This window comes from Hyperolius riggenbachi, chromosome 6, assembly GCF_040937935.1.
Source record: "Hyperolius riggenbachi isolate aHypRig1 chromosome 6, aHypRig1.pri, whole genome shotgun sequence".
NCBI classification, from domain to species: domain Eukaryota; kingdom Metazoa; phylum Chordata; class Amphibia; order Anura; family Hyperoliidae; genus Hyperolius; species Hyperolius riggenbachi.
In genome coordinates, this window is record NC_090651.1 from 388,789,731 (window position 1) to 388,804,076 (window position 14,346).

At 48.6% G+C, this 14,346-nt stretch overlaps 1 protein-coding gene across 1 annotated transcript in view; it reads right to left on the reverse strand.

Annotated features, from left to right (window-relative positions):
- Positions 1–14,346, reverse strand: part of LOC137523130 (zinc finger protein 107-like) — a 45,656-nt gene that overhangs the window by 12,284 nt on the left and 19,026 nt on the right. Inside the window, exon 2 of the mRNA XM_068243364.1 lies at positions 7,817–7,887. The gene's annotated coding sequence lies outside the window, so the exon portion shown is untranslated. The remainder of the gene's footprint in view (positions 1–7,816; positions 7,888–14,346) is intronic.

The window sequence follows — 14,346 nt, forward strand, 5'->3', positions numbered from 1 at the left end:
GCATGCCGCCACATCTGTCTCAGAGCTTGCATGCCGCCACACCTGTCTCAGAGCTTGCATGCCGCCACATCTGTCTCAGAGCTTGCATGCCGCCACATCCGTCTCAGAGCTTGCATGCCGCCACATCCGTCTCTGAGCTTGCATGCCGCCACATCCGTCTCAGAGCTTGCATGCCGCCACATCCGTCTCTGAGCTTGCATGCCGCCACATCCGTCTCTGAGCTTGCATGCCGCCACATCCGTCTCAGAGCTTGCATGCCGCCACATCCGTCTCAGAGCTTGCATGCCGCCACATCTGTCTCTGAGCTTGCATGCCGCCACACCTGTCTCAGAGCTTGCATGCCGCCACACCTGTCTCTGAGCTTGCATGCCGCCACATCCGTCTCAGAGCTTGCATGCCGCCACATCTGTCTCTGAGCTTGCATGCCGCCACATCTGTCTCAGAGCTTGCATGCCGCCACATCTGTCTCAGAGCTTGCATGCCGCCACACCTGTCTCAGAGCTTGCATGCCGCCACATCCGTCTCAGAGCTTGCATGCCGCCACATCCGTCTCAGAGCTTGCATGCCGCCACATCCGTCTCTGAGCTTGCATGCCGCCACATCCGTCTCAGAGCTTGCATGCCGCCACATCCGTCTCAGAGCTTGCATGCCGTCACATCTGTCTCAGAGCTTGCATGCCGCCACATCTGTCTCAGAGCTTGCATGCCGCCACATCTGTCTCAGAGCTTGCATGCCGTCACATCTGTCTCAGACCTTGTATGCCGCCACATCTGTCTCAGAGCTTGCATGCCGCCACATCTGTCTCAGAGCTTGCATGCCGCCACATCTGTCTCAGAGCTTGCATGCCGCCACATCTGTCTCTGAGCTTGCATGCCGCCACATCTGTCTCTGAGCTTGCATGCCGCCACATCCGTCTCAGAGCTTGCATGCCGCCACATCCGTCTCTGAGCTTGCATGCCGCCACATCTGTCTCTGAGCTTGCATGCCGCCACATCTGTCTCAGAGCTTGCATGCCGCCACATCCGTCTCAGAGCTTGCATGCCGCCACATCCGTCTCAGAGCTTGCGTGCCGCCACACCTGTCTCAGAGCTTGCGTGCCGCCACACCTGTCTCTGAGCTTGCATGCCGCCACATCTGTCTCTGAGCTTGCATGCCGCCACATCTGTCTCTGAGCTTGCATGCCGCCACATCTGTCTCAGAGCTTGCATGCCGCCACATCTGTCTCAGAGCTTGCATGCCGCCACACCTGTCTCAGAGCTTGCATGCCGCCACATCTGTCTCAGAGCTTGCATGCCGCCACATCCGTCTCAGAGCTTGCATGCCGCCACATCCGTCTCTGAGCTTGCATGCCGCCACATCCGTCTCAGAGCTTGCATGCCGCCACATCCGTCTCTGAGCTTGCATGCCGCCACATCCGTCTCTGAGCTTGCATGCCGCCACATCCGTCTCAGAGCTTGCATGCCGCCACATCCGTCTCAGAGCTTGCATGCCGCCACATCTGTCTCTGAGCTTGCATGCCGCCACACCTGTCTCAGAGCTTGCATGCCGCCACACCTGTCTCTGAGCTTGCATGCCGCCACATCCGTCTCAGAGCTTGCATGCCGCCACATCTGTCTCTGAGCTTGCATGCCGCCACATCTGTCTCAGAGCTTGCATGCCGCCACATCTGTCTCAGAGCTTGCATGCCGCCACACCTGTCTCAGAGCTTGCATGCCGCCACATCCGTCTCAGAGCTTGCATGCCGCCACATCCGTCTCAGAGCTTGCATGCCGCCACATCCGTCTCTGAGCTTGCATGCCGCCACATCCGTCTCAGAGCTTGCATGCCGCCACATCCGTCTCAGAGCTTGCATGCCGTCACATCTGTCTCAGAGCTTGCATGCCGCCACATCTGTCTCAGAGCTTGCATGCCGCCACATCTGTCTCAGAGCTTGCATGCCGCCACATCTGTCTCAGACCTTGTATGCCGCCACATCCGTCTCAGAGCTTGCATGCCGCCACATCCGTCTCACAGCTTGCATGCCGCCACATCTGTCTCAGAGCTTGCATGCCGCCACATCTGTCTCTGAGCTTGCATGCCGCCACATCTGTCTCAGAGCTTGCATGCCGCCACATCTGTCTCAGAGCTTGCATGCCGCCACACCTGTCTCAGAGCTTGCATGCCGCCACATCTGTCTCAGAGCTTGCATGCCGCCACATCCGTCTCAGAGCTTGCATGCCGCCACATCCGTCTCTGAGCTTGCATGCCGCCACATCCGTCTCAGAGCTTGCATGCCGCCACATCCGTCTCTGAGCTTGCATGCCGCCACATCCGTCTCTGAGCTTGCATGCCGCCACATCCGTCTCAGAGCTTGCATGCCGCCACATCCGTCTCAGAGCTTGCATGCCGCCACATCTGTCTCTGAGCTTGCATGCCGCCACACCTGTCTCAGAGCTTGCATGCCGCCACACCTGTCTCTGAGCTTGCATGCCGCCACATCCGTCTCAGAGCTTGCATGCCGCCACATCTGTCTCTGAGCTTGCATGCCGCCACATCTGTCTCAGAGCTTGCATGCCGCCACATCTGTCTCAGAGCTTGCATGCCGCCACATCCGTCTCAGAGCTTGCATGCCGCCACATCCGTCTCAGAGCTTGCATGCCGCCACATCCGTCTCAGAGCTTGCATGCCGCCACATCCGTCTCTGAGCTTGCATGCCGCCACATCCGTCTCAGAGCTTGCATGCCGCCACATCCGTCTCAGAGCTTGCATGCCGTCACATCTGTCTCAGAGCTTGCATGCCGCCACATCTGTCTCAGAGCTTGCATGCCGCCACATCTGTCTCAGAGCTTGCATGCCGCCACATCTGTCTCAGACCTTGTATGCCGCCACATCCGTCTCAGAGCTTGCATGCCGCCACATCCGTCTCACAGCTTGCATGCCGCCACATCTGTCTCAGAGCTTGCATGCCGCCACATCTGTCTCTGAGCTTGCATGCCGCCACATCTGTCTCAGAGCTTGCATGCCGCCACATCTGTCTCAGAGCTTGCATGCCGCCACATCCGTCTCAGAGCTTGCATGCCGCCACATCTGTCTCAGAGCTTGCATGCCGCCACATCTGTCTCTGAGCTTGCATGCCGCCACATCTGTCTCAGAGCTTGCATGCCGCCACATCTGTCTCTGAGCTTGCATGCCGCCACATCTGTCTCAGAGCTTGCATGCCGCCACATCCGTCTCTGAGCTTGCATGCCGCCACATCTGTCTCTGAGCTTGCATGCCGCCACATCCGTCTCTGAGCTTGCATGCCGCCACATCCGTCTCAGAGCTTGCATGCCGCCACATCCGTCTCAGAGCTTGCATGCCGCCACATCTGTCTCTGAGCTTGCATGCCGCCACATCTGTCTCAGAGCTTGCATGCCGCCACATCTGTCTCAGAGCTTGTATGCCGCCACATCTGTCTCAGAGCTTGCATGCCGCCACATCTGTCTCAGAGCTTGCATGCCGCCACATCTGTCTCAGAGCTTGTATGCCGTCACATCTGTCTCTGAGCTTGCATGCCGCCACATCTGTCTCAGAGCTTGCATGCCGCCACATCCGTCTCTGAGCTTGCATGCCGCCACATCTGTCTCAGAGCTTGCATGCCGCCACATCTGTCTCAGAGCTTGCATGCCGCCACATCTGTCTCAGAGCTTGCATGCCGCCACATCTGTCTCAGAGCTTGCATGCCGCCACATCTGTCTCAGAGCTTGCATGCCGCCACATCTGTCTCAGAGCTTGTATGATTAGCACTGGTCCTCAGAAACCTGCAGCAGGCCTTGGAGCGGTTACCATCTGACACACGCCATTGTTACAGTATGGGAGAGGTTCTCACCTTCAGTCCTGCCATTCCAGGCACTCTGCATTTGATAAGCAGCCATAAGAACCATAAAACGGGTTGTGTACTTTTGTGTGGAATTCATAATTTTTCCCCTCGGCCTGAGCAGGCACCTGTCACTGAGAACTTACATCTTCTGGGATGCAGAAAAAGGGGGTTGTGTGAGGCTGCCTGGGGCCCCTCAGCGGAGTTTGGAGGGAGGACTAGAGGGATGCATGAGGGGATGGGAGGGGGGAGAATCAGTGGAACACTTAAAGAGAACCAGAGACGAAGCACTCTCATGCATTTTACAATATATATCAGTAGGAACATTAAAGAAAAAAAAAAAACTACCCTGCTCTCTGTTTCATTCTTCACTGCTCAGCCTGCTTCTAATCAGCCCTGATAAAATCCCTGACTGAGCACTCAGTCTGGCTTTGCTCAGGAATCATTATAGCTGAGTCTGTCTTCTCTGATGTCTTTCCAAGCCCAAGCCTGCCCCCTTGTGGCTCTGCTAGAATGACTCAGCTATAATGATTCCTGAACAAAGCCAGACTGAATGCTCAGTTGGGGATTCTAATCACAGCTGATAACAGACACTTTTAGCAGTGAGGATGAAACAGAGAGCAGGGTAAGTGTTTTCTCTAATGTTCCCACTGATATATATGGTAAAATACATGAGGGTGCTTCATCTCTGGTTCACTTATGGAAAGTTTACAATTTAAGCAAAACAAAATGCTATTTTAAATCTCATTTCACCACAAGTATGTTCTGATTAATGTAGAGAGAATGGAATGTGGTGCTTTACATAAAATGAGAAGCAGACGCTCCTCTGAAGCTGCTCCTCTCTGCCAACAGCCCAAAGGATCCACTTCACACCCCTAACCCTGTCATACAAAACTTCCAGAAGCAGTTCCCCATGTCCATTTCCTCACTAATCTGCAGATACCATCCCGCCCTGAACCATGGCTCCTCCACAAAACCCTCCCGTCTTCCAGCCGGTCACCCCCTCTCACTCCCACATCCAGGACTTCTCACGAGTGTTATCTCTCCAAAGGAACTCTCTCCACCAGCCTATCCGTCATGCTCTGAGCCTGGAAACCTTGAAGCACTACTCTTCAGACAAGCTTATTATTTGTCATAGTCAGATGTTGAGGCTCACTGCCTCCCATTTCCTTACAGTCTCCAACCCACTACACTCTCGATTGTAAGCTCGCATGGCAAGGAGCTCCGCTTAAGGCTGAGAACCACTACAACGCATAAATTGTTATGGCAATTGCTGATCGCTTTTGGCAACGATTTTTGCAGGGTTTTTTTTGGAGCAATTGCTGTCATTTTTGAAGCGGATTTGGAGGAAACAGAGTAAGTAGTGCCAGCCCAGTGCCTGCAATGTGTCTCTACTGAGGCTGGTTGGGGTGCAGACCGAGTACAGCCAGGTCGGCGCGGGTCGGGGTACAGCCAGGTTGGCGCGGGCCGGGTACAGCCAGGTCAGCGTGAGCCGGGTACAGGCAGGTCGGGGTACAGCCAGATCGGTGCAGGTCGGGGTACAGCCAGGTCGGCGCGGGCCGGGTACAGCCAGATCGGTGCAGGTCGGGGTACAGCCAGACTGATGAGCAGTACTAGTCTCGTCTCCGGTCCAGCGTTGACCATGAAAGGCTAATGGAACTGACCCTGCTAGACGCGCAGTGCTGCATAGTAACTGCATGTCAGGGGTGCTTTAGATTCAGCTGCTGCACACAGTTGCTATAAAAGTTGCTCCTCTCTGCTGCAAACTGCAGGTGATTGTAACTATTTATTTATTACCATGAGATTTAGGGGCCCATTTATCTACAGTGGGTTGCAAAAGTATTCGGCCCCCTTGAAGTTTTCCACATTTTGTCACATTACTGCCACAAACATGAATCAATATTATTGGAATTCCACGTGAAAGACCAATACAAAGTGGTGTACACATGAGAAGTGGATCGAAAATCATACATGATTCCAAACATCTTTTACAAATACAGTAAATAACTGCAAAGTGGGGTGTGCGTAATTATTCGGCCCCCTGAGTCAATACTTTGTAGAACCACCTTTTGCTGCAATTACAGCTGCCAGTCTTTTAGGGTATGTCTCTACCAGCTTTGCACATCTAGAGACTGAAATTCTTGCCCTTTCTTCTTTGCAAAACAGCTCCAGCTCAGTCAGATTAGATGGGCAGCGTTTGTGAACAGCAGTTTTCAGATCTTGCCACAGATTCTCGATTGGATTTAGATCTGGACTTTGACTGGGCCATTCTAACACATAGATATGTATTGTTTTAAACCATTCCATTGTTACCCTGGCTTTATGTTTATGGTCATTGTCCTGCTGGAAGGGGGATCTCCGCCCCAGTCTCAAGTCTTTTGCAGTCTCCAAGAGGTTTTCTTCCAAGTTTGCCCTGTATTTGGCTCCATCCATCTTCCTATCAACTCTGACAGCTTCCCTGTCCCTGCTGAAGAGATGCACCCCCCGAGTATGATGCTACCACCACCATATTTGACAGTGGGGATGGTGTGTTCAGAGTGATGAGCAGTGTTAGTTTTCCGCCACACATAGCATTTTGCATTTTGGCCAAAAAGTTCCATTTTGGTCTCATCTGACCAGAGCACCTTCTTCCACATGGTTGCTGTGTCCCCCACATGGCTTGTGGCAAACTGCAAATGGGACTTCTTATGCTTTCTGTTAACAATGGCTTTCTTCTTGCCACTCTTCCATAAGGGCCAACTTTGTACAGTGCATGACTAATAGTTGTCCTATGGACAGAGTCTCCCACCTGAGCTGTAGATCTCTGCAGCTCGTCCAGAGTCACCATGGACCTCTTGACTGCATTTCTGATCAGTGCTCTCCTTGTTCGGCCTGTGAGTTTAGGTGGACGGCCTTTTCTTGGTAGGTTTACAGTTGTGCCATACTCCTTCCATTTCTGAATGATCGCTTGAACAGTGCTCTGTGGGATGTTCAAGGCTTTGGAAATCTTTTTGTAGCCTAAGCCTGCTTTAAGTTTCTCAATAACTTTATCCCTGACCTGTCTGGTGTGTTCTTTGGACTTCACGGTGTTGTTGCTCCCAATATTCTCTTAGACAACCTCTGAGGCCGTCACAGAGCAGCTGTATTTGTACTGACATTAGATTACACACAGGTGCACTCTATTTAGTCATTAGCACTCATCAGGCAATGTATATAGGCAACTGACTGCACTCAGATCAAAGGGGGCCGAATAATTATGCACACACCACTTTGCAGTTATTTATTTGTAAAAAATGTAAATGTTTGGAATGATGTATGATTTTCGTTCCACTTCTCACGTGTACACCACTTTGTATTGGTATTTCACGTGGAATTACAATAAAATTGATGCATGTTTGTGGCAGTAATGTGACAAAATGTGGAAAACTTCAAGGGGGATGAATACTTTTGCCCACTGTATATATATATATATATATAAAAAAAAAAGTAGAACAAATTGGGCATAATTTTTGTTCACCACTATGTAAAACCTGATTACCACTTTGTTATTGTACTTAAAAAAGGTCTTTGCTGATGCTTGGGGGGAGAGCATGATTTTGGGGGAGGAGCTAGGCTGAGACAGACACTTGTTGCTGTGTGCTCCATCCCGTATTGCCTGATGAAGCGGGGGCCACACCTGCGAAACGCGTTGCCTTGCCCCTTTGCAGTGTATATATATAAATACATTTGCTTGTTGATATAATATCAACCTGTTTGTGTGTCTGCTTGGAGGAGGTAAGTGCACCACTGCCTCCACCCGACCCCCCATTTTCTTTAAAGTTTTTAGCTACTTTTATCCTGTTTATTTTAGGCAGCCACAAGTCTAGACCTGGACACTGAAAATAGTGGTAACAGATCAATATCTACCAGATACCCCTCCTTTCCCTCCCCCCATTAGATGTCAGGTCAGATCACAGCCGGTATCCCTCTCCCAGCCACAGATACAAAGTTATAGTCACTTACCTCCCGCACTGTCCGCAGCAGTCATGTGACCCGCAGGGGAGCTGGAGGCGGGACCATCCTAAATGTGAGATCTGAAAGAGAGCAGAGCGCAGCTCATGTCAAACACCAGCATGGAAAAGAGATTACTCAACTCTAATGCAAGGATTTCCTGGCCGGGGTCTGGCTGATGCTGCCTTCAATTAGTCCATTTCTAAATGATTTTTTAACCTGATCCATTTTCTTGTGGGTGAATAGAATGTGAAGTGAACGTTACATGCTGTGTATGAATGACGGCATCGGGATCAGAACTAAGAGGCTGAACCAGATCCAGCCATCAACCAGAGATCAGCTGGAATAAAGTCAATTACTGGGCCTCACCTGGAAGGCTAGTGAGAGTTATAAAGCTGTATGGCATACTGGACAGAAAACCCACTGTAACTCCGCCCCCACACTTCAAGGGCAGCAGCAGCAGCCAATCAGGACACACAGCAGCCAAAAAGCCTTAACCATGGTACACACATGCAATTTTGATTGGCCAATGTTGCCACCTCCATGTAGTATGAAAGCTTGCACAATATGTTCATAGTATTCAAAGCCTGCTGGCCCTCATACTACATGGTAAAAATGGTCAGTGATTGGCCAATCAAAATTGGATATGTGTATGCTTCTATTTAAAGAGACTCTGTAACAAAAGTTTCAGCCTTATTTCTTCCATCCTTTAAGTTCCTATACCTGTTCAAATGTGGTCTGTGTTACTGCAGCCTTTCCTAGTTGCACAGTGGCTGTATTATCTCTGTTATATAATCTAATCTTCTTTCCTCAGTCAGCTCTGTCGGGCTCAGGTAGGAATGTGCTGTCTGCTGTTATTGGCAGAAGCTATACACACCCTCTCCACAGCCTATCACAAGCTGGTAACAGCCATGTCTTTTGTTTGTAAACAATGGAAAAAAACTGACAATTACAAGCCAGGATTGCAGCAGGGAGTGGCAGAAACAGCACAGAGGGGCCCAGGACAACATAATGAATAGAATTGTATGCTTTTTATTGTAAGAACTTTAGAGTACAGATTCTCTTTAAAGTGAACCAGAGACGAAGCACCCTTGTGTATTTTACCATAAATATCAGTGGGAACATTAGAGAAAACACTTACCATGCTCTCTGTTTCATCCTCACTGCTAAAAGTGTCTGTTATCAGCTGTGATAAGAATCCCGGACTGAGCATTCAGTCTGGCTTTGCAGGGAATAATTATAGCTGAGTCATTATAGCAGAGCCACAAGGGGGCAGGCTTGGTCTTGAAAAGGCACCAGAGAAGACAGACTCAGCTATGATCTTTCCGTAGCAAAGCTAGACTGAGTGCTCAGTCGGGGATTCTTATCAGAGGTGATAACAGTCAGATTAAACAGAGAACAATGAAATAAAGAGCAGATTAGGTGTTTACTGTCATGTTCCCACTGATTTATAAGGTAAAATACAAGAGGGTGCTTCATCTCTGGTTCTCTTCAAGAAGTGGGCATACAGTGCGGCCATAGTGTATATGCCCACTACAGCTGAACCGGACGCAAACTGAGGATGCACCTTTAATTACTGACTACTGACCAATGAGGGCCAGTTTACAGTAAATACACAGCGTCAGTTCCCGCCCAGATGTGGTGCTAATACAATGTAATGGTAACGCCTCCCACAATGCACTGCTGCATGTACTGTTAGCGCACACTGTATCCATTGGCGTTACACTAAGAGTGGCAGCTGATGTGCTAGCACCGCACATTCACTGTAACCTGGTCCTTAAAGCGGATCTGACATGAAAAACTAACTATAACAAGTAACTTGTCTATATATCTTATCTAAAGTTTAGATAGTTTACACAGCAAATCTAGCTGCAAACAGCTTCAATAGTTTCATGTTTATTTCTTCCTGTGATACAATGAGGGCAGCCATGTTCTGTTTGTCACATTACACACAGACAAGCTGATCTGTATCCCCCACTCCCCTCTGCCTCTGAAATTTCTGGCTAGTAACCTCCTCCTCCTGCCCAGTCTGAGCTCCCATAAGCCCTTGCAACTAAGGCTGAGTGTGCCAAGGCACTCTGGAAAAGCTGTGGGCGAGGCTGGTCTCGTTTATAGGGAATTAGAATATTAAAACAAAAAAAAGTTTTGAGGAATGCCCTATAAACTATATGAAAGGAACACAATTCTGCAATGTGTAAAAGTTTAACTCGGATCCACTTCAACCAATCATAAGCCTTCTAATCTGATACGCCCCATACCAATTACCACTGCTGCAGCCAAAAAGAAGATCAGATTCCAATGAACAATCTTTATCCCGGTGCAAATGTCCACTTCAGCCTCCAGTAATCCAGAATATATGTATATATGTACAAAGAGGAAACTTAACTGGAATGGCCAAACCTAGGCTGGATTCACAGTGGCCAGGTGCAGAACATACCCATTCAAATGTGTGCGGACTGCAATGGAGACTGGAGACCAACGTCACTTCAGAGCCGGCATGAAGCCAGTCAGAATTACCAAGTACGGTGGTGTGGATAGCACTCTCGCCTTGCAGTGCTGGGTCCCCGGTTCAAATCCCAGCCAGGGTGCTATCTGCATGGAGTTTGTGTGGGTTTCCTCCAGCACTACAGTTTTCTCCCACAACCAAAAAACGTACAGACTAGTTAACCACTTCAGCCTACAGGGTTGAGTTTTTTTTTTTTTTACATCTGAGCAACTTTCACCTCCCATTCATTTTCCAATAACTTTATCACTACTCATCACAATGAATTGATCTATATCTTGTTTTTTCCGTCACCAATTAGGCGTTCTTTGGGTGATACATACTGAGGATTAATTTATTCTAAATTCATTTTAACAGGAATATTAAGAAAGAAATGGAAAAAAAGTCATTAACCACCCTGGCGTTCTGATTAAATCGCCAGGGTGGCTGCGGGGAGGGTTTTTTTTAAATAAAAAAAAAACTATTTCATGCAGCCAACTGAAAGTTGGCTGCATGAAAGCCCACTAGAGGGCGCTCCGGAGGCGATCTTCCGATCGCCTCCGGCGCCCAGAATAAACAAGGAAGGCCGCAATGAGCGGCCTTCCTTGTTTTGCTTATATCGTCGCCATAGCGACGAGCGGAGTGACGTCATCGACGTCAGCCGACGTCCTGACGTCAGCCGCCTCCGATCCAGCCCTTAGCGCTGGCCGGAACTTTTTGTTCCGGCTACGCTGGGCTCAGGCGGCTAGGGGGGCCCTCTTTCGCCGCTGCTCGCGGCGAATCGCCGCAGAGCGGCGGCGATCAGGCAGCACACGCGGCTGGCAAAGTGCCGGCTGCGTGTGCTGCTTTTTATTTCGTTAAAATCGGCCCAGCAGGGCCTGAGCGGCAGCCGCTGGCGGTGTTGGACGAGCTGAGCTCGTCCAGACCGCTCAGCTGGTTAATGCTCAGTTTTTGGCCATTATAGTTTGAAATTAATACATGCTACTGTAATTAAAACCTATGTACTTTATTTACCAATTTCTCCCGCTTATTACACCATTTAAATTATGTCCCTATCACAATGTATGGCGACAATATTTTATTTGGAAATAAAGGTGCATTTTTCAATTTGCATCCATCACTATTTAGAAGCCCATAATTTAATAAATCATATTGATATACTCCTTTGACATGAATATTAAAAATTTCAGACCCTTAGGTAACTATTTAAGTTTTTTTTTGTTTTGTTTTATTATTGTAATTTTTTATTTTCTTTTTTATTAAAACTTGTATGTGGGTATTTTTTGGTGTGGGAGGTAAACAGGGGATTTTAAATGTGTAAAAATGTATTTATTTAATAAAATGTGGTTTGGGGTGTAGTTTTACTATTTGGCCACAAGATGGCCACAGTCAAAAAGTCCTGGGAGCGATCGATCTCGCTCCCAGGAAGAAGACCAAAGTTCAGAAAAGCCGCAGCGGCCTTTTTCCCGGGGGGGGGGGGGGGGGGGGGGGGGGGGGGAGGGTCCGATCAACGAAAGGGATCTATAATCCCTTTCATTGATCGCTGGGCTAACAGCCGGCGGCGGGAGCGCGCACGTGGGGCCCGCGGGAGCGCGCGCGACCCATGGGAGTGCGCACAGCCATTTAGGGTGAAGTGGTTAATTAGCTTACCCCTAAAAGTGGCCCTAGACTACAATGCATACACTACACAAAATGGACATATGACTATGGTAAGATTAGATTGTGAGCTCCTCTGAGAACAGTCAGTGACATGACTACGTACTCTGTAATGTGCTGCAGAAGATGTCAGTGCTATATCTATATATATATAAAATCGTGTGTGTGTGTGTGTGTGTGTGTGTGTGTGTGTGTGTGTGCGTGCGTGCGTGCGTGCGTGCGTGCGTGCGTGCGTGCGTGCGTGCGTGCGTGCGTGCGTGCGTGTGTGTGTGTCGCGATCACTCGAAAACCCCTTGACCGATTTGAACGAAACTTGGTATACAGGTTCCTTACTACCTGGGATGATAGGTTCTGGGGGTCTCGCGGCCCCCCTGCCCACCTGGGCGGAGCTACAAACAGCAAATCAGATTCCACCCATTCAAGTCAATGGAAAAAATGTAAAAGGCTGCCATTCTCACAGTAATCAAGCCAGAGTCCCCACACTTGGCACAGTTGGTCACTTGGTGACCGAGGTTACAAATCCAGGAAAAGCGGGTGGAGCATAAAACAGCCAATCAAAATTCAGCCATTCCTTTTAAATGGGAAAAATGCAGCCATTCTTACACTGTTAATCGCAGGGTTCTCAAACTTGCCACACTTCGCCACTGGGTGAATAAGATTAAGATTTTGGAAAGTGGGTGGAGCCTACAACAGCCAATCAAAATTCACCTATTGCGTTTAAAGGGGAATATTTAAACTGCTGCCATTCTTACACTGTTTATGGCAGAGGCTTCAGACTTGCTGCAGTCAGTCATTAGGTGACTGGGGTCCAAATTCACTAAAGGGGCGGGGCCACAAACAGCCAATCAGATTTCTTTGCTGGATAAACTGCTTCCATTCACACAATTTTGATGCCAGGAACCTGAAAGCTCACAAAATTGGTCATTGAGTGACTGTGTGACAAGGTTACACAAAGTGGGTGGAGCCAAAAACACATTTTACTGGGAAAATATAAACTGCAGCCATTCTTACACTGTTAATGGCAGGGTTGTCAAACTTTGCACAGTTGGTCATTGAGTGAATGTGATTAAGATTTTGGGAAGTGGGTAGAGCCTACAACAGCCAATCAAAATTCAACTTTTGATTGTCAAAGGGAATATTTAAACTGCAACCATTCTTATACTGTTAATAGCAGATGCCTCAAACCTGGTACAGCTGGGCACTGGGTGACTGGGGTTCAAATTCAGAAAGGGGCGGAGCCACAAACAGCCAATCAGATATACAAAGTATTGATACCAAGGATCCCAAAGCTGATAAACTTGGTAATTGAGTGACTATATGTCAAGGTTACAAAAAGTGGGCGGTGCCAGAAACTTAATTTTTTACATGGCAGGGTTCCCAAACTTGATACAATTGGCCACTGGGTGCCTGGGATTATTATTCAGAAATGTGGGTGGAGCCTACAACAGCCAATCAAAATTCAGCTATTGATTTTCATGGGGAATATTTACATTGCTACCATTCTTACACTGTTAATGGCAGAGGCCTCAAACCTGATACAGTCAGTAATTGGGTGACTGGGGACCAAATTCACTAAAGGCGGTGGAGCCACAAACAGCCAATCAGATTTGTTAGATTGATTTCAGCCATTCTGTTATTGGCAGGGTTCTCAAACTTGACACAGTTGGCCACTGGGTGACTAGGATTAATATTTAGGAAAGTGGGTGGAGTGTACAGCAGCCAATCAAAATTCATCTTTTGATTTTCAAGGGGAATATTTACATTGCTGCCATTCTTGCACTGTTAATGGCACAGATTATTATACAGAAAAGTGGGTGGAGCCTAAAAAAAACAATCAAAATTCACCTGTTGATTTTCAAAGGGAATATTAAAATTGCTGCCATTCTTGCACTGTTAATGGCACAAGCCTCAAACCTGGTACAGTTGATCATTGGGTCACTGGGGTTCAAATTCAGAAAAGGGGATAGAGGAGGCATGGGCAAACTTGGCCCTCCAGCTGTTGAGGAACTACAAGTCCCACAATGCATTGCAGGAGTCTGACAGCCACAGTCATGACTCATAAAGGCAAATGCATTGTGGGATTTGTAGTTCCTTAACAGCTGGAGGGCCAAGTTTGCCCATGCCTGTGATAGAGCCACAAACAGCCAATCAGATGTTTCATTTCACTGGGAAAATACAAATTATTGATGCCAAGGACCCAAAGCTCACAAACATGGTCATTGAGTGACTGTGTGTCCAGTTTACAAAAAGTGGGCGGAGCCAAAAACAAATTTCAATGGGAAAATGTAAACTGCAGCCCTTCTTCACTGTTAATGGCAGGGATCTCAAACTTTGCCAACATGGTCACTGGGTGACTGAGATTAATATTCAGGGAAGTGGGTGGAGCCTATAATAGCCAAAATAG